Source organism: Schistocerca nitens, chromosome 1 (assembly GCF_023898315.1).
Source record: "Schistocerca nitens isolate TAMUIC-IGC-003100 chromosome 1, iqSchNite1.1, whole genome shotgun sequence".
NCBI lineage: Eukaryota > Metazoa > Arthropoda > Insecta > Orthoptera > Acrididae > Schistocerca > Schistocerca nitens.
In genome coordinates this window covers 36,200,792-36,228,407 of record NC_064614.1, presented here as the reverse complement: position 1 = coordinate 36,228,407, position 27,616 = coordinate 36,200,792, and positions in this window count along the sequence as shown.

Here is a 27,616-nt window from a genome sequence, read left to right as displayed (position 1 = left end):
TTTTGCTATTTGGGGAGCAAAATAACTGATTGTGGTGGAAGTAGAGACAATATAAAATGTAGACTGGCAATGGCAAGGAAAGCGTTTCTGAAGAAGAGAAATTTATTAAGATCGAGTATTGATTTAAGTGTCAGGAAGTCGTTTCTGAAAGTATTTGTATGGAGTGTAGCCATGTATGGAAGTGAAACATGGACGATAAACAATTTTAACAAGAAGAGAATAGAAGCTTTCGAAATGTGTTGCTACAGAAGAATGCTGAAGATTAGGTGGGTAGATCACATAACTAATGAGGAGGTATTGAATAGAATTGGGGAGAAGAGGAGTTTGTGGCGCAACTTGACAAGAAGAAGGGATCGGTTGGTAGGAGATGTTCTGAGGCATCAAGGGATCACCAATTTGGTACTGGAGGGCAGCGTGGTGGGTAAAAATCGTAGAGGGAGACCAAGAGATGAATACACTAAGCAGATTCAGAAGGATGCATGCTGCAGTAGGTACTGGGAGATGAATAAGCTTGCACAGGATAGAGTAGTATGGAGAGCTGCATCAAACCAGTCTCAGGACTGAAGACCACAACAACATCCCCAACACCAACACCATCACCACGATTATTACTGTCAACAATAACTTTGCCAGTAATGCCGTCACAAACACCACCAGTACCGACATAAGTGTAGTACTGCAGCCAATTGTATCAACATAGCTCGCCTTACTAATGTTTTAGTACTACTACCAACACATGTATGACTGCTAAAAGCACCGTTACCACTAACATTAATGCTCCTACTACTAATGCTGCTGCTACTGTTACTACCACTATCACGAATACCAGCATAACTAGCGAGTGATTAGCTTATTTGACGATTCTTGTGTGAAGAACCTGTTAACGATCTCATGATGGCAGGAAGCTGAATCAGGTCATTGAGAATTATATACTTACGTGTAATCGAGGACAACATTTATGAATAATATAACAAAGCTCAGTGGACAAATATTAGTCACTCCTACAGAAATCATTACAAGTATCATTTAATACCGAGTAATTTCGCTTGTGGACTTGATATTCGCCTGCATTCAGTTAGGACGTAGGTCCAAAGGGTTTTGTAGGAACGTTGCGTCGTTGAGGACTTAATCGCGCAGTTCCAGCAAATTCCGGGATACTGATGTCGGCGTTTTACCCACTGTTCCAAAATGTCTCACAGATTTTCTGTGGAGTTCAATCCAGGTGATTTTGCAGGCCAATCGAGATGTAAGAGGGTGGGGGAATGTTCAGAAAACCAGTCACATATCCTTCCAGCCTGATGAACTTTACTCTTGTCGTCTGCGTGGGCAATGGCGTATTGTAGGGTGACCGACTCCTAATGTTCACAGCATGCAGTTCTCACCACAGCGTTCTGTCACTAACAGGTTGGTGTCGACTTTTATTTACTGCCTGAAGCAGTTCGTGTCGAGTTTTGAAGCGATTTTGGTTCACAAGCCTTGTCAACTTTAAAATGTGTGTCTGGAGCCTCTTCGTTAGGATTTTCTCCCGGCCTCAGGGCTGGTGTCGCGTTTCCTGACACTTCTGTTACACCACTGCTAGTAGACATGTTGGGGCGAAACATCAACAAAGCCAGCAACTTCATGCACAGTATGTCCGTGGACATATCCCGCAGCTCGTGGTCGTGCGGTAGCGTTCTCGCTTCCCACGCCCGGGTTCCCGGGTTCGATTCCCGGCGGGGTCAGGGATTTTCTCTGCCTCGTGATGACTGGGTGTTGTGTGCTGTCCTTAGGTTAGTTAGGTTTAAGTAGTTCTAAGTTCTAGGGGACTGATGACCATAGATGTTAAGTCCCATAGTGCTCAGAGCCATTTGTCCGTGGACATGGCCAAACACCGTTGCCTCCTTCCGCTATCCTTTCACGCCCTTACATTTACCCATAGGTACGTACAGTGTCCGCATGAGGCACAAATGTCTCAATGATCCTTACTGTCACATAGAGGCAGTGCGCACGTGGTTGTACACGTCACTTGAACGATGTAAGGAGTTAACAGTTCATATGTGAATGCGCATTGTGGTGAGTAATTTTTTATCCGGTGAGCTTAGTTGCATCTAGTCTTCACAAAATAATAGTATTGTCACTACAGTGCTACCGTACTATCACTACAACGCTACTACTATTACTGTTACTACTAACACATCATCACAATCATTTCCTCTTAACAGACGATTAATAGTTCCATATTCACTTCAGTAGTCTTTTTCTTACGCCTTTACAGGCTTGGGCTAAGGGAAACCTTTTTGTATTAGTAGGGAAGTAGTTTGGTGAATGGTAAGGTGCTGGCTCAAATTAACTGACGTGGTTTCAGTTAGGTCAGTTAATAATAAGATCGAAAATCACGAAGAACAAGAAGTATTAGCTCTCTTAATGTTCCAGGCAGACACTTTAGAAAAGCAATTTACCTGGTACATCCTATCGACTCTTTCCGCACCAGTAGACACTCAAAATAAAATACGGAGAAAATGCAACTGTTATCCGTTTGTGAGGGTACTGGTGTGTAGTATCTGTAAGTGGTTGTTCTTTGGAGGGCGACAATGCCCAGTGGCGCTGGGAGTCGCAAGGAGAAGCAATTGTTGAGAGGCTGCGGAAGGTGTAAGCTGCGTGAGCCAAAGGCGGTTGCGTAGCGAAGGATTTATCCCTATGTTTAATAGTAGTGGCACACAGTTTGAATAACAGTGTGTTTATGTTTGTGCAGTGTGATAAAGGAAATAAATTAAATTTTACCAGTTCTTAAAGCGTCTCCATCAGTTAGTACCACACCATTGCACTTAACAATGAACGAAGTCTCGATAAACACGGTCAACTACAACAAGAGGATTGTAACATAGTAATCATTAACTAAACCAAATAATCTCAAAGGAGACGGGAGCTTATACATTTTAAGGGCAATAGAATAAGAAAACGCACTCATTAACTAGCGCCTTCAGAGATACAGTTATTAGCTCCACATAGTTGGTAACCAAGTTAAGCAAAATTTTTAAGAAAAGTGCACTTTGTAACTAGCCGTGACAGCATTCTGATTAAATTATCAAAACAACCTGCTTCAGCTGACAAACTACGGTCCAGATTCGTTACCACAACTCATAAAGCAGCGCTTGAACAGAAACCTCTAGGAAGAGAAGGTACTCTACTGGCCTCTCTTGCAAGATTTTAAATTCCACAGTGTCAAGGCTCACACACAGTAAGAGGCTGTCTGAAAAATTACAAAAGTCTACAAAATTAAACCTGAATTAAAAGTGAATAAAACAGATAAAATATTTAGTCTTTCGATAGTAAAAAAATAAACAAATAACGCACACAAAATGGTTCAAATGGCTCTGAGCACTATGGGACTTAACATCTGACGTCATCAGTCCCCTAGACTTAGAACCACTTAAACCTAACTAACCTAAGGACAGTAAACACATCCATGCCCCAGGCAGGATTCGAACCTGCAACCGTAACAGCAGCTCGGTTCCGGACTAAAGCGCCTAGAACCGCTCGGCCACAACAGCCGGCTGGGAACACACCGCAGAGCGATCAGCAAACGGCCACCAGTGTGAGAGACCACAAAAATAGAAATATAAATACTACTCAGAGCCGAAGTTAACAGAACGAGTCGAGAGCCAAGTAATAATTAACATGTGCGGCAATTCTGTCAGTTCCACAGCCCTCACGCAATTTTTTGACCGTAAAAACATAAATAATAAATAAATTATTCTTAGAGTATATACGAACAATGTCCACTCGCCAGCCTACTGAATGTATACTGACAAAAAACCCTCTACCAAATGCGTGGCATAACTTTATAAAATTTAAACAAAATGTAACACGCTTGTTCATTAGATGAACAGAACGTAACCAATGCGCCCAAACAGGTCAGGATCGCACAGTATTACTGGGCACTGTGTCTTGATAACCAGGATGGCAGAACTTTGCGACACCCGATGGCTGTAAAGCCGATGCTCACGGTAATTTCTTCGTTGTTGCTGGACAAAATTAACCTCGGCATGTGTCTTGTCCACCAGGGAAGGCAGTGTATTCAGAGACTCAGATTCCAAACCACGACTCATCGCTGCCCAAGCACGAAGCAAATAGCCACTTCCAATAGCATGGCCACACCATTAATGGTCAACACGTCTACATCGATACTCGATGTGGACGCATCTACCGAAGCCAATCCCTTGGCAGTTACACAGACCGGTCAGTAAAAGTGTCTCCCACAATTTGAAGTACTGCAGTGGACACTCAACCAATATCCCTGCCGCAGTTCATGCAGGAACCCTTATCCTAGCAAAGACCTATGTTACTGACCGCCAGCGGGACGCCCGAGCTGCAGTTACTAGGCAGCGGGCCAAAGACATTACACAAGAGTGACAAGTACCAATTAATGGCTCTCGTACGTATCACTTTTGCACTTCACCAAATAGTGGGGAGCTATTTCCTGATCCCCTGTGTTTGTTGTTGTGGCCTCCAGTCCTGAGACTGGTTTGATGCAGCTCTCCATGCTACTCTAACCTGTGGAAGCTTCTTCATCTCCCAGTACGTATTGCAGCCTACATACTTCTGAATCTGCTTAGTGTATTCATCTCTTGGTCTCCCTCTGCGATTTTTACCCTCCACGCTGTCCTATGATACTAAATTGGTGATCCCTTGATGCCTCAGAATGTGTCCTACCAACCGATCCCTCCTTCTAGTCAAGTTGCGCCACAAATTCCTCTTCTCCCCAATCCTATTCAATACCTCCTCATTAGTTATGTGATCTACCCACCTAATCTTCAGCATTCTTCTGTAGCACCACAATTCGAAAGCTTCTATTCTCTTCTTGTCCAAACTGTTTATCGTCCATGTTTCACTTCCATACATGGCTACACTCCATACAAATACTTTCAGAAACGACTTCCTGACACTTAAATCTATACTCGATGTCAAAGAATTTCTCTTCCTCAGAAACGCTTTTCTGGCCATTGCCAGTCTACATTTTATATCCTATCTGCTTCGACCATCCTCAGTTATTTTGCCCCCCAAATAGAAAAACTGCTTTACTACTTTAAGTGTCTCATTTCCTAATCTAATTCCGTCAGCATCACCCGATTTTATTCGACTACATTCCATTATCCTCGTTTTGCTTTTGTTAATGTTCATATTATACCCTCCTTTCAAGACACTGTCCATTCCGTTCAACTGCTCTTCCAAGTCCTTTGCTGTCTCTGACAGAATTACAATGTCATCGGCAAACCTTAAAGTTTTTATTTCATCCCCATGGATTTTAATACCTTCTCCGAATTTTTCTTTCGTTTCCTTTACTGCTTGCTCAATCTACAGATTGAATAACATCAGGGAGAGGCTACAACCCTGTCTCACTCCCTTCCCAACCACTGCTTCCCTTTCATGCCCCTCGACTCTTATAACTGCTATCTGGTTTCTGTACAAATTGTAAATAGCCTTTCCCTCCCTGTATTTTACCCCTGCCACCTTCAGAATTTGAAAGAGAGTATTCCAGGCAGCATTGTCAAATATTTTTCCAAGTCTACAAATGCTAGAAACGTAGGTTTGCCTTTTCTTAAGCCAGCTTCTAAGATACGTCGTAGGGTCAGTATTGCCTCACGTGTTCCCATATTTCTACGGAATACAAACTGATCTTCCCCGAGTAGATGACTATAATGTAATCTCCATATGGGTTCCTGATCTTCTACATAAGCGAAGCAGGGACAATGAAGTGGTGAGAGTGGGCTCGTGACTGATGACCCATATGTAGCGGCACCACCATTTTGGATAGGGAAAGTTAGTTTTGTGTAATATTGTGAGCACAGGTTAGAGCCAGGTGCTGGCCGGATTATGCATACCAACAGTTGCGAAGTACAATAGAGGCAAAAGGGCCATCAAATTTGTTGGGAGGGTACATGTAGCGGTTTTGCATGTCGCACATCACAGGTAGAAGGGGCCCACTTACCAACCTAGCATGTTATGAGTACGTGGCGCGAAGTGGCGCATATGGCAAAATAGAGGCACATAGCCATGTATAATTAGGTGCGGGTTTGTAATGAGATTAATTGAAGTGTGGCAGCTGTCCTGGACGGTGGGGCGTGTCACACACCCAGCTATACACAGCGGCAGATGGGGCGCCACCATTACAGTCCATGGTGGATCGCTGGTTTGACCCTCTGAGGCCAAAGCGGGGTCTGTAGCCAGCCAGTGGCGGCCCACTGCACAGCTCGCTACCGCGGGCCGTCGTCCTGGCTTCCAACACACACCGGAGGCATCCCGAGGTGAGGGCTGCAGATTCGGACGCGGGATCGTGGGCGCTTGTTGTCGCTGTGATCTCAGCCACGCCAGATAGGAGCACGCAGCTGTCCTCCTGCGGCTCACACCAAGCAGCGCTGAGTCGGCAGGGATGCAGACTGCCGGCATTCTGACGACACCACAACTTCGCTAGCGTACAAGGCCAACACACAGTGCATGCGTGAGTCACTCAGGCAGCCATTCCGCGCCAGAGCATTTCGCAGACAGTGAAGTGGTGTCCTCAGCAATGCGGGACCCGGTGACGCAGACCGAGGGGAACGCAGCACTGTAGTTGGAAACAATAAATCACTTGGAAAGCTCAGTAGAGTCTTAATGCAGTGCCTTCTACCTCTTCCTGCTACATTTGGCCATCCTGATACATTCGGTGGCAGAAGTTCCCAGTAAACATTGCATTCGATAAGACCCATGGCAACAAATGGTGTCACTGAGCCTCTGTTGGATGGATACAGCTTTTGCAAATCAGTGCTGCTGAACTGGTGGCTGGTGAACGTTGCCTGTTCTCTGTAATTGTAAACTCCGGGCGCACCGAAGTGAGTATTGTGCGATACGAAATTGGAATGTTGTGTGGGACAGAAAGCAAGGTTCGTGGCCATAAACACGTGGATGACGAGGATGTGGCGTGGATGGCTGTTGAGACGCAACAGTCCTCAGGGAGAAACAAAACTGCTAAATTCCAAATCGTTGTAAATATACACGAACAGTGATTTGAGCATAGAGTTAAATTACTGTAAAAGTTTAGCAAGATCCCAGAATATAATGAATATTTATACTAAGAAGCTATAACAGGAGGAAAGGCCTAGCTGCCACTGTAGTAAATAATACCGTGAGCAAAGTAAATGCGCAGCTGGAATAGGCAGCAACGAACCATTGTTACCCAACTACACTCATGCTGATAAAATAAGTATAATGCTGATACACGGTGAAACAACGCTCTGGTGGGCGGTTTGCGGATTTAAATCACCTCGGGGTATGACCATGCGGTGCGTTTGACTTAGGTCGTCGCACGGTGGCGCCGGCAGCAGTCCAAATACGCAGAGGTGTGTTGGGGCATGTCAGAGTACGGTGCAGCGACTAAGTGTGCAGACGTTTTCAGACGTGCTAAAGGTGACTGTGTGTTGAAAATGGCTCAAAGAAAAGATATTGACGGCGTTATGAGGGGTAGAACACTAGGGTGACTGGAGGCTGGTCAAACACAGCAGGTCGTATCACGGGCCCTCTGTATGCCACAGAGTGTGATCTCAAGATTATGTCAACGATTTCAGCAGACAGGAAACGTGTCCAGGCGCTACAGTACGGGACGTCCACAGTGTACAACACCATACGAAGACCGATATCTCATCATCAGTGTCCGCAGACGGCCTTGGAGTACAGCAGGAAGCCTTGCTCGGGACCTTACCGCAGCCACTGGAGCAGTTGTCTCCAGAAATACAGTCTGTAGACGACTGAACAGACATGGTTTATTCGCCTGGACACCTGCAAGGAGCATTCCACTGACCTCTGGTCACAGGAGAGCCCGTAAAGCCTGGTGTAAAGAACACAGTACATGGTCATTGGAACAGTGGTCCCAGGTTATGTTCACAGACGAGTCCAGGTATAGTCTGAACAGTGATTCTCGCCGGATATCATCTGGCATGAACCAGGAACAAGATACCAACCCCTTAACGTCCTTGAAAGGGGCCTGTATGGAGGTCGTGGTTTGATGGTGTTGGGTAGGATCATGATTGGTGCACGTACACCCCTGCATGTCTTTGACAGAGGAACTGTAACAGGTAAGGGGTATCGGGACGTCATTTTGCACCAGTATGTCCGCCTTTTCAGGGGTGCAATGGGTCCCACCTTTCTCCTGATGGATAATAACGCGCGGCCCCGCCGAGCTGCCATCTTGGCGGAGTACCTTGAAACACAAGATATCAGGCGAATGGAGTGGCCTGCCTGTTCTTCAGACCTAAGCCTCATCGAGCACGTCTGGGATGCTCTCGGTCGACATTTCGCTGCCCGTCTTCAAACCCCTACGACACTTCAGAATCTACGACAGGCACTGGGCCAAGAATGGGAGGCTATACCGTAGCAGCTGCTCGACCACCTGATCCAGAGTACGCCAACCCGTTTTGCGGCCTGTGTACGTATTCATGGTCATCATATCCCATATTGATGTCGGGGTACATACACAGAAAACAGTGGCGTTTAGTAGCACATGTGTTTCGTGACGCTTTTCTCAACTTATCACCAATACCGTGGACTTACAGATCTGTGTCGTGTGTTCCCTTTGTGTCTATGCTATTAGCGCCAGTTTCGTGTAGTGCCACGTTGTGTGGCACCACATTCTGCAATTATCCTTAATACATGAGAATGAGTGTACAATGCATTAGGCCTTTTCCATCTTAAAGTTAAGTTCTATGTACTTAAGCCTGTTCAGTACTTTAAGTGTCAACATTTAGACCGTACCACGATTATATTCAAAGAACAGATTCCGTGTGCAGAGGATCTGGTTCAGCTGCCCGAAAAAGAAGTACACAATGCACTAGCCATCCTTGGAAGCTAACTGCTTCGAAAACAATCCTACTTGGAGCAGAAACTGTCCTGTCTACAAAGAAAAGAACAAAATCTAAGAGATAAATGTTGCTCAACAGAACTCACACTCTGATGCGAACAACGCTTTTAAGGCTACACACTTGCGTACTTCTGGAAGTCATTTGCTCTATCAGTGAAGCCATCAGTAACAAAGAATAGTGTTGGCTCAGTGACAGCTGCTCTAAGCGCAATTAGCTGCACGTACAAATGTCGAGTTAATTGTGGTATGTGGTTTTTATCCGTTCTCAATATGTGCCTGAACCACTCATTAAAGTAAATGAAGTACTTTAATATTGTATAATGGTTTATATATTTTCGTAAGTTTAGTTCTATTTAGGTTCTGTGCTACTGCAATGTACACAGCTAGTTGCGCATACCTACGATAATTTCTGCCCATACAATGAGAACACAGAATTGTTTCTTTCATGTCCGTGTATCCGACAAAACAGTTATAGTACTAAACGTCATTAAACAGGTAGAACAGTTGTGCTTCATGCACGTACACTGGCCAGAAATTACACTTTAGGTAATAATAGTAAATAGCACTAAGAGTAAATCCGGACTGGAAACAGATTATGGCCAATTTTCTTAGTGTTATCTAGTAATCTGTTTACAATATATATGAATAAGAATAAATTGCCGCATGTTGAAATATCATAATTTGAGAACGGCTCCGCTGACGTGGCTGACTTCTTTCGTTGTGTTTGTAATTGTCAGGATAAGATACGTATAAAAGGAATTTTTTGGAAAATCCCTCTGGTTAGTTGGAAATCGGAATTTCTGTATGAAAATATCAATGAAATAAATGTGGCGGTCGGTTTGGCAGTTCTGCCGCCACAGAAATGTGACGTTCAGTCCGACAGTTCTGGTGCCGCATGTTTTCATAAAAACAACACAAAATTCCGCATTGAATACTTACAGTTTGTGAAAATGAACACAATCGAAAGCAATATTTCAGTGTGTTGTTGATGCTGATCACATCTTTGCTATGTTGCAAAGTTTGAACTGATTTCGGTTCGTGATAATTTGGTGCGTTGCATTCAGTTGATTTCACTTCATCGTTTATATTTTTGGAAAAAATGCCTCTAGTGAGGCGTTGAAATATCGGCTGGCATAGTAGCAACGCAAGCCAACTATATGATCGTTGAGCGAAGGTAGCGTTTGAAGGCAAATGGATTAGAATTTCTTAAGCGTGATGTGTTGTGACTCCTGAACAAGAGATACAGCCGAGTTCGACTCGCTCAGTTGGAGCTTAACGAACAAAATAATTTGGAACATCGACAAAAGACACGATCGAACACGAAAATTCGAAATGGAAGTTTAGCATCCAGATACGATCCAACAGTCGATTGCAGGAAAGTTGTGTTTATGGCTGACTTTATAATCCTGCCTGTTCGTAGATTAAAACCATGTGAAATACTGCCATTTAAGCTTCTATCCTCACAGATCTATCAGCTGGAGAGGTGTCTCTCCTACCATTTGAGATGAGGGAGGAAGAGATGGCTGAAGAGAATATGAGATAAGAAATGTAGGGGGTGGAGGAGGAAATGGACTAACGGAGAGAAAGGAAGAAAGGGATATAAAGTGTGGGAAGAAGTAGATTAGGACGTATATCGAATGCCCACACGTATTTAGCAATTGCGAAGCATTACTGGTTTCGCTAGTAAGTGAATAAAATTCTGGGTCTTGTCAAGAAAAAAGTATTTGTTCCTATCTTATTTTTTGCGTGTGCCCGTTTTTAAAGGCGTAATTAGGATTTTGGCAGTATTTGTTCGCGGAGAATAACTGGTAGGGGATCACCTTTCTAGATCACAGAGAACCAGAGGAGACCCTCTTTACGTGTAATTTAGTTCATAACCTTTAGATGCACGACACGTTTTGCGGTAGTATACTTCAGATACACTGCAGATATATGACTTTTACTATACTTCTCCTACGACGATAAGTTTGAAGTAGCTCACTGTAATAACAAATGAGTTACTAATCACGTCTGTGCCTAAAAACTCGCTAACACAGCCTACTGTTTAATTTCCCTCGCCAGCAGCGCCACACAAATTATTAATCAGCTATGTACCCGAGGCAAGCGGTGTAATTACTGCTACACGCGAGAATTTAAAATGTTTGGTTATATTTGCTATCACAAGCATTTCGATATTTGCAAATACTTACCACAAATTACGTACACGAGGTAATTCGTGATGCATTATTCGTAATACCAATATCTGTTACAGATAAAGCTTAGAGGACAAGACGTTTATCTTTTTGAACGTGAACACCTGCTTAATTTCGTTCATTGTAGCTATTTTATTCTGTTCTTGTTTTCTTTCTTTCTTTCTTAAGAACTATAAAATTTTAGTGAGCCTGCCTGTAGTTTGAGAAAAGGCACTGTGACTCATTCAAGTAATACGCAGAACACGATATTCAGAACTGCGAATATAATTTTGTATGAACTGAGTTTGTTCTCCTCAGTGTTAATTTTTGCACTTCTCGGTTTATTTCGACACCTCTATAATGTTATTTAATTTGACGAGAATGGTGCTTCAGCGTATTCGTATTTATTAAATCATAGTTTCAAACAGTGACTTTTTGTGGTTTTCCAAGCGTCATTCAATACCTCCGGAAAAGGAAAATTGCGTTGTGGACATTTTCATTTGTCACGGATTTTTATTGGGACATGTGGTTCATTCGGTGACCTCATCTGTACTTTAGCCTTAGAGGTAAAGTTTTTCATGTGTCTCTCAGCACGCGTAGTGTATCTGCAAACGAAACTGCATACGAAACGCCAGTACGACCCTTCTTGGTTATTGCCTTTATCTCTTTCTTATCCTCATGATTCCTATCTGAGATACATGACGATGCAAATAAAATAATCTCTGAGTCTTCCATCAATAGACAGTCTTTGAATTTACACAAAGAAGTTGTTTGGAACACTTCCACCAAATCTACATCCCCTAATACTGGTCTTACCTAACACATTTCAAATCGCCTCTCAGTATTTGCGCCAAATATTTGAACGAAGTGACGTTTTCCATATAATCATTAGCAATCTTGAAATACTGTAGGGTTCTCCTTTTTTGTTGTGGGTATTCTTTTGCGTTTCATCACCTTTAAAGACAATTGCCATTCATGGCACTAAATACAAATTTCTCCAATGATCTCTGCAGTTCGTTACTATCATCCAAAGACGATATTGCACGAAACTATATATGTCGTCATGGAAAAAATCAGGACAGTATATTGACAACATTGGAGAACGTATCATGCTCACAGGTTAATTCTTACAGTAATGTAAAGATAGCAACCACCAGCTGTAATTATTCCTACTGAACGCTGGCCGCGCGGTGCAGCATAATATCCGTCAAAAATTCAGCACACCAATTGGATATCTGCAAAGATATTACTTATGGCCTCATGTTTCTTATTAGAGGCGTTGTATTACAGTGTACAAAGCCTTTTAGGTGGTTAAGTAGACGGAATATACCGATTTACTTTCTAACAAGATGAACACCAGTCAACACTAGCTATGTGAATTAATAATTTATTCATATTCTGACATTCACTGAGAGCAAAAAGTTTACTTTGCAAGAATGTCGCTGGCTGTTGTGATCCGAACACCTTTCCAGCTTGGTTAGTTAACTAGAAAATACTAGATATCTATCACAGCATTGCTCCAAGCTTGCAAATGTGGAACCGAATTTGATAATTCTGCGATGTGTCAACTGGAAGAGTACGATATCTTCTTCAGGAATCGGTACCACAAAGTCACGTGGAAACAATGGCTTACTTATCATTGTTCGTTCTACTATCGAGACGAACTGAGAAGCTAAATATGTGGTCCTTAACAGTAAAAAGATTTGCAAGGAACCAGTGGAAATTAAAAATATTAAATATGAAATAATTGCAGGTTTCGGGTGGAATGGAATTCGTGAACGGACTGTGGAGGAGTGTATAGTTCCACTGGTGAAGAGTGTGTCGGGAAGTCAGTTTGGTAGAGAGCTTTCCGGGGGATTGTAATGATGGAATTGCATCAAGTTATACTTGTGCTGAGGATCGGAAGTATCAGAGTTCTGATATTGCACAGGTTGGGACGGGGTGGATTTTCTTGCTAGAGGATGTGGGATCTCGAAGACGTTTGAATTAAAGGTTTAGCAAATACCTATGTTTGGTAACGCAACCGCAACCCCACATGCCCATTTAAAAATTGGCTCTGAGCACTTTGTGACTTAACATCTGAGGTCATCAGCCCCATAGAACTTAAACCTACTTAAACCTAACTAACCTAAGGACTTCACACACATCGTTGCCCGAGGCAGGATTTGAACCCGCGACCGTAGCGGTCGCGCGGTTCAAGACTGAGGCACCTAGAACCACTCGGTCATCTATTTTTAGGTTTCAGATATATATTTTAACTGTTTTTGTGATAATATTTACTATATAAGTGACTTATTAGTGGTTTCTTCATTCACCTCTGCATTTCTTGTGTTGTGGCCTGATATTTGTGAGTGTTTCGTATCGAGCAACTTAACCTCTTACCCGTGTTTACATTCCGCGCCAACCAGTTGCAGCTGTAGCGGCGCATCGAAAGCTAAGTACTAATTAATTGTTTGTGTATAGTAGTTTATTTAGGAACTTTAGTAGTCTTCAACCGGTGTTCTTGGTGTTTTCCGGTGAAATAACTTCAGAAGAAATTTTTGCGAACTACTTTCAGTTTCGTTACTGTCATTAGACGTTTGATTTTCTTTCTGTGTTAGTATTTTGTTATATTCTCATTTGTTGTTGATTAATACTGTCAATAATAGTAGTTACTTCCCTTGTTAGAGCAAGTTTGTGATTATTGTAGTCAGTTTTTAACATCTTCTTATTGTAGTAGCGGAACTTAGATAAAGTTGTTTTCTTGTTTCAATAATTGTAAAATTTTACCATGAGTGAGAAGTGTGGGCTTTGCCGTAGGTTCGTGAGCAGTGGATTGCGGTGTGAGACTTGTTCGAAGTATTTTAACTGGGGGGAATGCAGTGGGGAAGCCAGTGGGCATTCTGGTGAGATCCTCTCCTGGAACTGCCGGTTATGTAGCAAGAGTAAGTTGATAGAGGAGCAGGAGCGTAAGATCTGTGCCCTTCAGGTGCAGTTGAAAAACGCACAGGAGGAGCTAGATAGGATGAGTAGGGAGAAGGTGGTTGGGGAATGGGAGCTGGCTGTTGGCAAGAGATCTGCTAGGAGAAAGAGATTTTCAGATAGTTTTACTATTGGTGTTTGTAATAGATATGACCAACTGTCAGAGTCTAGTGGAGAGGAATCTCTAGTAGCTGTAGATGTAGGAACTATGCAGCAGACCTCAGCAGTTACGGTGGCTAGGACAGTTGCAAAGTCTAAGAGAAAGAAGAAGGTTCTGCTGTTAGGTAGTTCTCATGGTAGAGGTGTAGGCCAGCAGTTGCAGGAAATTTTGGGGAGTGAGTACCAGGTCACCAGCATTGTGAAGCCTAATGCAGGATTGGCTCAGGTGACTTTTAACATAGGGGGGTTATGTAGGGATTTTACTAAAGAGGATCAGGTAGTGATTGTGGGTGGGGCTGGTAATAGTATTGATAGGGATGGGGAGTATGACATAGATGGTGACCTGGAAAAGATAGCCACTCACACTGGCAACACGAATGTGCATTTCGTGGAACTGTTTCAGCGTCACGATCGGCCTCATCTTAATACAGCCGTCAGGCGTAATAACATGAGACTTGGGGGTGCGCTGATGACAGAAGGCATGAGTCACATTTCAGTGGTGTCGGTGGAGTCTATCGGCCATACGGGTTTCACTAGACATGGCCTACACCTCAACAGGTATGGGAAGGGGAGGTTGGCAAAACTTATAGGTGACAGCATAGGTGGGGGTGGTGGGATCACTCATGGGAAAATTCCGGTAGTTGTGGGTGTTAGAGCTGTACCTTTTTTAGATTGAAGTCAGCTGATAGGTATTCCTGCTTAAGGGAAGTCTCTCTAACAAAGAAACCACTTTCTACAAAGCTGGGGTATCCGATTAATGAGGGAATTAGTATATTTCATCAAAATATACAAGGTATTAGAGATAAAGTTAGTGAACTGCTTATAGATGTTGACTCTGAAATTATTGGTATATCTGAACACTTCTTAAATAAGGAGATAATTCAGAGGCTTCCTTTACCAGGATACAGGTTGGCTGGCAGCTTTTCGAAGAGCTCTTTGCGGTGTGGGGGAGTAGCCATGTATGTGAAAAACGGTATCCCATTTGAGTCAATTGATGTTTCAAAGTACTGCACTGAAAAGGTGTTTGAATGTTGTGCAGGTGTGGTTAAATTTAGTGGAGCTAAACTTCTTACTGTTGTTATTTATAGATCCCCAGACTCCGATTTCACAACATTTTTGCTAAAGCTAGAGGAGGTTCTTGGTTCACTTTATAGGAAATACAAAAAGTTAGTTATATGTGGTGACTTCAATATTAATTGTATAAGTGATTGTGCAAGGAAAAGGATGCTGGTAGACCTCCTTAATTCATATAATCTTATGCAAACCGTATTCTTTCCAACGAGAGTGCAAGGGAACAGTAGAACAACCATAGACAATATTTTTCTTCATTCGTCATTATTATAAGGGCATTCTGTTAGCAAAAAGGTGAATGGCCTTTCAGATCATGATGCACAAATTTTAAGTCCAAAAGATTTTTGTGCTGCAACACATGTTAAATATAGTCACCAACTTTTTAGGAAAGCTGATCCTGTTGCTGTACAGACTTTTGTAAACCTTATCAAGGAACAAGAGTGGCAAGATGTTTATAGTGCTGATACAGTAGACGATAAATATAATGCTTTCCTCAAGACTTTTCTCGTGCTCTTTGAAAGTTGCTTTCCGTTAGAACGTTCAAAACAGGGTACTAGCACAAACAGGCAGCCTGGGTGGCTGACTAAAGGGATAAGAATATCTTGTAGAACAAAGTGGCAATTATATCAAAACGTTAGAAACAGACACAATCTAAATGCAGCAGCCCATTACAAACAGTATTGTAAGGTGCTTAAAAAAGTTATTAGGAAGGCAAAAAGTATGTGAAACTTCCTGGCAGATTAAAACTGTGTGCCCGACCGAGACTCGAACTCGGGACCTTTGCCTTTCGCGGGCAAGTGCTCTACCAACTGAGCTACCGAAGCACGACTCACGACCGGTACTCACAGCTTTACTTCTGCCAGTACCTCGTCTCCTACCTTCCAAACTTTACAGAAGCTCTCCTGCGAACCTTGCAGAACTAGCACTCCTGAAAGAAAGGATACTGCGGAGACATGGCTTAGCCACAGCCTGGGGGATGTTTCCAGAATGAGATTTTCACTCTGCAGCGGAGTGTGCGCTGATATGAAACTTCCTGGCAGATTAAAACTGTGTGCCCGACCGAGACTCGAACTCGGGACCTTTGCCTTTCGCGGGCAAGTGCTCTACCAACTGAGCTACCGAAGCACGACTCACGACCGGTACTCACAGCTTTACTTCTGCCAGTACCTCGTCTCCTACCTTCCAAACTTTACAGAAGCTCTCCTGCGAACCTTGCAGAACTAGCACTCCTGAAAGAAAGGATACTGCGGAGACATGGCTTAGCCACAGCCTGGGGGATGTTTCCAGAATGAGATTTTCACTCTGCAGCGGAGTGTGCGCTGATATGAAACTTCCTGGCAGATTAAAACTGTGTGCCCGACCGAGACTCGAACTCGGGACCTTTGCCTTTCGCGGGCAAGTGCTCTACCAACTGAGCTACCGAAGCACGACTCACGACCGGTACTCACAGCTTTACTTCTGCCAGTACCTCGTCTCCTACCTTCCAAACTTTACAGAAGCTCTCCTGCGAACCTTGCAGAACTAGCACTCCTGAAAGAAAGGATACTGCGGAGACATGGCTTAGCCACAGCCTGGGGGATGTTTCCAGAATGAGATTTTCACTCTGCAGCGGAGTGTGCGCTGATATGAAACTTCCTGGCAGATTAAAACTGTGTGCCCGACCGAGACTCGAACTCGGGACCTTTGCCTTTCGCGGGCAAGTGCTCTACCAACTGAGCTACCGAAGCACGACTCACGACCGGTACTCACAGCTTTACTTCTGCCAGTACCTCGTCTCCTACCTTCCAAACTTTACAGAAGCTCTCCTGCGAACCTTGCAGAACTAGCACTCCTGAAAGAAAGGATACTGCGGAGACATGGCTTAGCCACAGCCTGGGGGATGTTTCCAGAATGAGATTTTCACTCTGCAGCGGAGTGTGCGCTGATATGAAACTTCCTGGCAGATTAAAACTGTGTGCCCGACCGAGACTCGAACTCGGGACCTTTGCCTTTCGCGGGCAAGTGCTCTACCAACTGAGCTACCGAAGCACGACTCACGACCGGTACTCACAGCTTTACTTCTGCCAGTACCTCGTCTCCTACCTTCCAAACTTTACAGAAGCTCTCCTGCGAACCTTGCAGAACTAGCACTCCTGAAAGAAAGGATACTGCGGAGACATGGCTTAGCCACAGCCTGGGGGATGTTTCCAGAATGAGATTTTCACTCTGCAGCGGAGTGTGCGCTGATATGAAACTTCCTGGCAGATTAAAACTGTGTGCCCGACCGAGACTCGAACTCGGGACCTTTGCCTTTCGCGGGCAAGTGCTCTACCAACTGAGCTACCGAAGCACGACTCACGACCGGTACTCACGACCGAGTTCGAGTCTCGGTCGGGCACACAGTTTTAATCTGCCAGGAAGTTTCATATCAGCGCACACTCCGCTGCAGAGTGAAAATCTCATTCTGGAAACATCCCCCAGGCTGTGGCTAAGCCATGTCTCCGCAGTATCCTTTCTTTCAGGAGTGCTAGTTCTGCAAGGTTCGCAGGAGAGCTTCTGTAAAGTTTGGAAGGTAGGAGACGAGGTACTGGCAGAAGTAAAGCTGTGAGTACCGGTCGTGAGTCGTGCTTCGGTAGCTCAGTTGGTAGAGCACTTGCCCGCGAAAGGCAAAGGTCCCGAGTTCGAGTCTCGGTCGGGCACACAGTTTTAATCTGCCAGGAAGTTTCATACCAGCGCACACTCCGCTGCAGAGTGAAAATCTCATTCTGGAAACATCCCCCAGGCTGTGGCTAAGCCATGTCTCCGCAGTATCCTTTCTTTCAGGAGTGCTAGTTCTGCAAGGTTCGCAGGAGAGCTTCTGTAAAGTTTGGAAGGTAGGAGACGAGGTACTGGCAGAAGTAAAGCTGTGAGTACCGGTCGTGAGTCGTGCTTCGGTAGCTCAGTTGGTAGAGCACTTGCCCGCGAAAGGCAAAGGTCCCGAGTTCGAGTCTCGGTCGGGCACACAGTTTTAATCTGCCAGGAAGTTTCATATCAGCGCACACTCCGCTGCAGAGTGAAAATCTCATTCTGGAAACATCCCCCAGGCTGTGGCTAAGCCATGTCTCCGCAGTATCCTTTCTTTCAGGAGTGCTAGTTCTGCAAGGTTCGCAGGAGAGCTTCTGTAAAGTTTGGAAGGTAGGAGACGAGGTACTGGCAGAAGTAAAGCTGTGAGTCGTGCTTCGGTAGCTCAGTTGGTAGAGCACTTGCCCGCGAAAGGCAAAGGTCCCGAGTTCGAGTCTCGGTCGGGCACACAGTTTTAATCTGCCAGGAAGTTTCATATCAGCGCACACTCCGCTGCAGAGTGAAAATCTCATTCTGAAAAAGTATGTGGTATGCGGATAGAATAGCTAAGTCTCAAGATAAAATTAAAACCATATGGTCAGTCGTAAAGGAAGTGGCTGGTCTGCAGAGACAGGTCGAGAATATAGAATCAGTGCGTAGTGGGGATGTCCGTGTTACTGATAAGTCGCATATATGTACGGTACTTAATAATCACTTTCTGAATATAGCAGGTGAACTAAATAGAAACCTAGTCCCAACAGGGAATCATACAGCACTCTTAGAAAAAAGTGTTCCGAGACTGTTACCTGAAATGCTCCTCCATGATACTGACAAGAGGGAGATTGAGTTAATAATTAAATCACTAAAGACCAAGAACTCTCATGGATATGACGGGGTATCTAGCAGTATACTGAAGTATTGTTCCACGTATGTTAGCTCAGTACTTAGCCATATCTGTAACTTTTCCTTTAGGAGTGGTCGGTTTCCTGACCGATTAAAGTACTCGGTAGTGAAGCCACTTTATAAAAAGGGAGACAGGGATAATGTTGACAATTATAGACCTATCTCTATGCTGTCGGTGTTTGCTAAAGTTATCGAGAAGGTTGTATATACAAGATTACTGCAGCATTTAAATTCACATAATTTGCTGTCAAATGTACAGTTTGGTTTTAGAAATGGCTTAACAACTGAAAATGCTATAGTCTCTTTTCTCTGTGAGGTTTTGGACGGATTAAATAAAAGGTTGCGAACGTTAGGTGTTTTCTTTGATTTAACAAAGGCTTTTGACTGTGTTGACCACAAAATATTACTGCAGAAGTTGGAACATTATGGAGTAAGGGGAGTAGCTTACAATTGGTTCGCCTCCTACTTTAAGAAAAGAAAGCAGAAGGTAATTCTCCGCAATATTGAGAGTGGTAATGATGTTCAGTCCCAATGGGGCACTGTTAAATGGGGCGTTCCCCAAGGGTCGGTGCTGGGGCCACTGCTGTTTCTTATTTATATAAATGATATGCCTTCTAGTATTACAGGTGATTCAAAAATATTTCTGTTTGCTGATGACACCACCTTGGTAGTGAAGGATCTTGTGTGTAATATTGAAACATTATCAAATAATGTAGTTCATGATATAAGTTCGTGGCTTGTGGAAAATAATTTGATGCTAAATCAGAGTAAGACTCAGTTTTTACAGTTTCTAACTCACAATTCAACAAGAACTGACATTTTAATCAGACAGAATGGGCATGTTATAAGCGAGACGGAACAGTTCAAGTTCCTATTCGTATGGATAGATAGTAAGTTGTTGTGGAAAGCCCATGTTCAGGATCTTGTTCAGAAACTAAATGCCGCTTTATTTACCATTAGAACAGTATCTGACATAAGTGACATTTCAACACGAAAAGTAGTATACTTCGCATATTTTCATACGCTTATGTCATATGGTATTATTTTTTGGGGTAATTCTTCTGATTCAAAAAGGGTATTTTTGGCTCAAAAACGGGCTGTTCGAGCTATGTATGGTGTAAGTTCGAAAACCTCTTGTCGACCCCTATTCAATAGTCTGGGAATTTTGACATTGCCCTCACAGTATGTATTTTCTTTAATGTCGTTTGTTGTTAGCAATATTAGCTTATTCCCAAGAGTTTGCAGCTTTCACTCAGTTAATACTAGGCAGAAATCAAATCTGCATGTGGAATGCACTTCCTTGACTCTTGTGCAGAAAGGAGTGCAGTATTCTGCTGCATCCATTTTCAATAAGCTACCACAAGAACTCAAAAACCTTAGCAGTAGCCCAAACACTTTTAAGTCTAAACTGAAGAGTTTCCTCATGGCTCACTCCTTATATTCTGTCGAGGAGCTCCTGGAAGAGCTAAAAAATTAAGCAAATTCCAGTGTTACATTCTTGATTTTCTTTCTTTAAACTAACGACTTGTCGCCTGAATATGTTTCTTATATTTCATTTCATTCTGTTTCTACAATCGTGTTAGAATTTCATGTATTGACTCGTTCCATGACCATGGAGACTTCTCCTAAATGTGGTCCCACGGAACAATAAATAAATAAATAAATAAATAAGAATCCGAGGGAAACCACCGTCTTCTACGTCTGGCCGTATTAACTAACTTGTCTTAGTATACCCAAACGAGTAAGATGATGGTTCCTGTTGCTTTCCTATGTTCCCTCAAAAAAATTGCTCTCAGCACTATGGGACTTAACATCTGAGGTCATCAGTCCCCTAGAACTTAGAACTACTTAAACCTAACTAACCTAAGGACTTCACACACATCCATGCCCGAGGCGGGACTCGAACCTGCGACCGTAGCGGTCGCGCGGTTCCAGACTGAAGCGCCTAGAACCGCTCAGCCACACCGGCCGGCCTATGTTCCCTATTTTATAAACACATCAAAAAAAGCTTTACATCACCCCTATTCCCAGAACTCCAGACGTTGACTGTGGATATTGTATCACAGACACAGAACCTTTGACTTTTGAGAGATGTCACTAAACCCGTCCAAAGATGTAAACAACCATGCATGAGCAGCGCCTATTAGACGGAGGGGATCCGCTAGCCGATCAGTTGCAGTCGTTCCACCAGGAAGGAGGTTCACAGCTCGTGTGGTCTGTAGTTCAACGATGCCTAGACGGTCGATACCGCTATTCAATCCCGTCCGCATTGTTACTTTGTGTCAGAAATGGCTATCAAAAAAGAAAGTGTCTAGGCTTCTCGGAGTGAACCAAAGAGATGTTGTTCGGACTTGGAGGGGAGACAGGAACTGTCGACGACATGCCTCGCTCAGGCCGCCCGAGGCAGTTTGATGACCGCTACCTACGGATTATGGCTCGGAGGAACCCTGTCAGCAACGCCATCATGTTCAATAATGCTTTTCGTGCAGCCACAGAACGTCGTGTTACGACCCAAACTGTGCGCAATAGTCGGCATAGTGAGCAGCTTCGCTCCCAACGTCCATGGCGTGGTCCATCTTTACAGCCATGACACCATGCAGCGCAGAACAGATGGGCCAACAACATGCCGAATGGACTGCTCAAGATTGGCATCACGTTCTCTTCAGCGATGAGTGTCGCATATGCCTTCAACCGGACAATCGTCGGAGACGTGTTTGGAGGCAACCCGGTCAGGCTGAACGCCTTAGTCACACTGTCCAGCGAGTGGAGCAAGGTGGAGGTTCCCTGCTGTTTTGGGGTGGCAATATGTGGGACCGACGTACGCCGCTGGTGGTCATGGAAGGCGCCGTAACGGCTGTATGATACGTGAATGCCACCCTCCGAGCGATAGTGCTACCATATCGACAGTATATTGGCGAAGCATTCTTCTTCGTGGACGACAATTCGCGCCCCCCATTGTTCACATCTTGTGAATGACTTCCTTCAGGATAACGACATCGCTCGACTAGAGTGTCCAGCATGTTCTTCAGACAGGAACCCTATCGAACATACTTGGGATAGATTGGAAAGGGCTGTTTATGGACGATGTGACCCACCAACCACTCAGAGGTATCTACGCTGAATCGCCGTTGAGTAGTGGGACAATCTGGACCAGCAGTGCCTTGATGACCTTGTGGATAGAATGCCATAACGAATACAGGCATCCATCAATGCAAGAGGACGTGCTATTGTGTATTAGAGGTACCAGTGTGTACAGCAATCTGGACCACCACCTCTGAAGGTCTCGCTGTATGGTGGCACAACATATAATGTGTGGTTTTCATGAGCAATAAAAAGTGCGGAAATGATGTTTATGTTGATCTGTATTCCAATTTTCTGTACAGGTTTTGGAGCTCTCGGAACCAAGGTGATCAAAACATTTTTGACGTGCGTAAATTATGACACGGAACTTTCATTCCGTGGATGACATAAGATGGAACGCAACCTTAGTTCCTCAACACTTTATTGCATGCCAGAAGATGGAATTGCATTACACCGAAACTGGTCGTAAACAATAAAACATTTTTTGTTCAGCAATTGTCATGGCTTATCGTTTTAGGAGGGATGGAACGATGAGTTGTTTGGTTGGAACAGAGAGTTGGCAAATATGAATATTTAATAAGTTTGATGAGGGGAGGCCTTACGTTACACTTATAGTTGTAAGTGGATGGGTGAGTTGTAGGCGTTTCGTGAAAGTAGGAATTGAGGCTCTGGATATTCCTTCAACAGTGGATATACATGATGTAATAAAAGAGAGAGGAAACGACACACAGGGATACAGCGAATACTGTCGAAAATGATCATTTTTGTGATCCAGATGTTACGAGGTGGGAAGGCATATTGTTGCACGGGCTTTCTGACCATCTGATCTATGAACTCAGTGATCAGCATTATTGTGAGACTGCAGTCCTCCCCGTCTGCTACTTATCAGGAGTGTATTCGGCCCTAGCTTCACTGTTATGGATGACAATGCGTGACGACGCCGAAGAGCTCAGGCTGTCCTGCCCGCTCCTTCGACTTGAATCCTAGCGATCACATGTGGAATGCGCTGGACAGCCCTATTGCAGGACTTCCAGATGCACCAACGATGATTGAGCAATTATCAAGCATGCTGGTACAGGAATGGAACGCCTTAACAAGAGACCTCCTTACTAACAGAGGAGTACGTTCCGGAGAATGTACTACCGTCCGTGATGATCACAGTGCGTATTAAGAACCATGTCCCGACTTCTTTAATCACCAGTGATCCATCATAAATCGCGATGACCTAAGGGTTAATACTGTCTTTCAATAGCAGTGTTGTTCTGGTCCGCCTCATTCCCCATTTCTTTCAGTTACTTTCTTTACTGCACTGTACCGTAACACCTCTTTCTATGAATGGCCATAGTTTTACCCATCGATGTCACTTGGCACTAACACATCATGAGAAGGTTACTTTCCTTCTTAAGTTTTGCACACTAGTGCATTAGTTAGGAAAGGGGCTAAATCAGCAACGTTTTCACTGTAAAATCGTTTATGAACTGCTTCGTTTGGGAACTTTGTTCACATCATGTAGCTTTATTTGTCGATATCTAAGATGCTAATATCAATATCTCTCTAAAATTGCTCTCGTCTATCTGCGGACTGCTTAAACTAGGCGATCTGCAACGTATAGCATAGCCTCGGGTAAAAAAAGAGTATAAATAATCTATACTCAACAATGGAAGCGTGAGCTGCACTCTCAGAATAGCAATTTGTATTACGATCTTTGTCCTTTTGTAGAAGAAGAATGAGCGTATTTTTTTGTTTCATTGTCTTATCGATTCTGAAGTTTTAGCTGACGGGTGCTTATTGTTCATGGTCTGTAACTGACACAATTATCTGTAGCAATAGTAGCATTTTCTTCAATATATAGAAAATTAACTATGGTAATATGTGTTTTTGTCAGTTCCGAGTACCCATCCTGCATATGATTCAGTTACTTAATAATTAAATGTTGTCCTGGTCCTTTTGTGTAGGCTCATTATTTTAGCGAAGCCATTGATGACAAAAATGATACACGTTCTTTTAACGTCACTTAATGCTAAAAGTATTAAAAAGAATAACCTCAATAAACTGAAAACGGCGTCTTGTAATATTTTCCAATTCATATTAGGCCAGAGGTACAGTACTTTTATTAATAGTAATATCTATAAATGTGTACATTGCCATTGAACATAGGCAGTTATCCTGGAACATCAAGCCCCACAGAAAAAATAATTAAGCATTCTGTTATCGCGTAATATTTTTTTAAAAAAAAGGCTTTTAATCCATCGTGAGTAAGACGGATGTCTTGTTGGGATACGTATGATATTTCTGGCGATAGAGCCCTGAGAAAAATTAGCCGTGGCTTGTAACAAATATTTCATACAATAGGAATAACGGCAGAGTTATCGTTGAATGAAGTCATTCTAATTTAATTCATTTGCAAAATAAACGAAAGTTACGCGATAAACGGGAAGAATGGCTCTCAGACACTGTTTTCTAGTGTGTATAGATGTAACTGGGAAACACAGCGAGAACGTTGGAATGGAGAACGCCTCAGAAAATTGTAGCAGACTGAATCGGATTCATGATTAGTGCACTGACTGATAGCTGAGGCGTGAAAACCTGTATCGCACTACGCAGAAACATTTTCAGACACTTGTCGTTAGATTATACCATTAGTGACCGTTTACTGAAAGCGATCATAACCGTTAAACGTATGTGAATAAGTATCCGGAGTGATTTAAATCTGAATGATCATCTAAAAATAGTATTAACAGGCGAATGCCAGACTGAGATTCACTTGTTGACTCCTGAAGAAATGTTGTCAATTCACCCAAGAAAGTAGTTCCTAAGACCCACCAACGAAGTATTATTGAGTATTATTGGAGGTTGTGGATCCATTATCGGGCAGTTACGAGGGCTGTTTGTTTTCAACCTCTGATCGCTTAGTACAGAAGCCATGCGAGCGACAGAAAGTGGAAATGCGCTGTCGGCTACTGCGCAACTCTCGCACTACACAATCCGCCATTGCCGACCTCAAGGCATCAGTCTGCGTTGCACTACAGCCATGTAAACATGGCTGCCGTCATTGTTGCTCTCATCAAGTGTGAATTACGAAGTGTAATTCGGTTTCTGCGAGCAAAAGGAAATAGTGCAGCAAAAATTCACCGGAGAATGAGCCGAGTAATACGGTGACAACTACATGACTTATGGTGTTGTGCGTGAATAGCGCAGAAAGTTTAAAGAAGCCCGAAATGACGTGTATGATGAAAGGGGTCAAGGACGCAAGTCTGTCGCTACAGCGGACCTTGTTGAAGGAGTTGACAGAACTGTCAGAGAAAATCGTAAGTTCAACACAACTGCTTTGTCTATGGAAATTCAGGAAGCTTCAAGATCTGTTGTACACTCTATCGTTACTGAAAATTTAGGCTACAAAAAACTCTGTGCTTGTTGTGTTCCAAAAATGTTGACAGAAGCCGACAAATGTCACCAAAATTGCGTCAGTCTTGAATTTCCTTGACCATTATCACGATGAACGAGAGAACTTTTTTAAATCAACTGTTAGTGCAGATGTACTTGGATCTAATACGACACATTGTAAAGAAGAGGACAATCACAACAATGGATACACCTAAATTCACCAAAAAAAACCATAAAAAATTCAAACAAACAATCTACAACAGGTTTTTGGGACCAAGAAGGTGTGTTGCTTGTAGAGTGTATGCAGCCTGGAACGACTATCAATGCAATTGCTTATTGTGAAACCTTACGACGTTTGCGGAGAACCATTCAAAACTAATGAAGAGGAATACTGACTTCAGGAATTGTGTTGATCCATGACAACAAATTCAAATGGTTCAAATGGCCCTGAGCAATATGGGACTTAACATCTGAGGTCACGAGTCCCTTAGAACTTAGAACTACTAACCTAAGTAACCTAAGGACATCACACACATCCATGCCCGAGGCAGGATTCGAACCTGCGACCGTAGCGGTCACGCAGTTCCAGACTGAAGCGCCTGGAACCGCTCGGCCACTCCATGACAACACTCATCCACACACTGCTGTTACAACTCAAGGGATCCTTGAACAATTTCAATGGGACATTTTCGATTATCCACCATAAGGTCCTGACCTGGCACCCAGCAGCGACTTTCACCTTTTTCCTGAACTGAAGATATAGCTAGGAGGGCAGCGCTTGCAAACCAACGAAGATATTCAAAACAACATCAGTGCTTATTTGAAGTCATTGGCGGCAACATTTTTTGAAGAAGGTATTGCAAAGCCTGCCCACAGGTACGATAAATGTCTCAGTCTTTCAGGTGATTATGCTGAAAAACTTTTGGTAATAAAATAATTGTTTCCTATGAACTTGTTTTCTATTTGTAGCCTATCAGAGGTTGAAAAAAAGCGGCCCTCGTGTGATAAAGTAGTTAGAGAAGATCTTTGGTTCTATGGTATGCGCGGTAATGTTGCGGTGATACAGTTCGGTGGCTGATACGACAAGAGAGGCATTGTGTACCATCAAGAGTTTTGCTGTGAAAATTCGTTCAGAGAACATTCAAGTAATATCTTTGTAACCTCCTCCTCACTTATCGACCTTAATGACAGTGAAAAATTAAACCACATGTACCTAATGGAAATTTGGGAAAAGCAATCGTCACCGAAGTTAATCTGTTGGTAAAGAAGGAGGAAAGGGTTACATCTAAATGAAAGGAAAAATACAAATGAAACTGGTGGAAATTAATTTTGAAAAGGGGTAAAGTTAATATGCGGTCGTTACGTTAACAATTAACTGACGTTAATTAGATATTTGAGATTTGCGGAAAATTACGGTCACCAGTCCTATGGACAACTACTATAATAACTGAAAGAAAAAGGTTATCGCACACCAAAAGCGTGGCAACTGAAGGTTGACACGTGTTGTGTGAATACTGAATGTTTGTCAGAAGTAATAAATTTCGCTACAGTCTGACTTAATTTAGCAAAAGAATTAATGAATCCGGAAAATTGAAAGTTAATTAAGTGACTGAAATTAATAGTGAACTTTGTTTCTGAAGCACTACGAAATTCAATAAAATAAGGATAGTCTTGGGCTACCTCAACAATTATTTCAAAAGCTACTTGAATCTACGCAATTTAGAAATAAGAGATTTAACTTTGAACTTGAATTAAATGATTCTGAACAATTAACAATAGTAAAATTTAGTATGTACCTAGCTGAGCTGCAGTCACAGGTAAGCTAAAATATGGTAACAAAACTCGCACTCTTAATTTGTGCTTCATAGCCAGCTATAAATACCTTAAATGAACTTTGAAATTAAAGCAGTGAAATCGAATGATATTACATTAACGCTGGCATTTAATTTCAACGACACTTGAGTTCATTTCGGAAAAGGAAGGGACCCTGCTTGGTAATGCAATTGGGACAATGAGCAACAAAGGTTCATGCTAAGTTGTTATATTTTAGTGATGCTAATGGAAAAGTTTGAAAAGCTGAGGTCTGCCATACAGTTCTAAAACTTCACTTGCTTTCAGTCTTCCTTGTTGGTTGAAGGTTTGAAGTAGTCGATCGAGGAGGTGGCGACAATCACTCATTGTCGGCCATAGCTGTTGCAGAAGCTGGATGTTGTCGCAC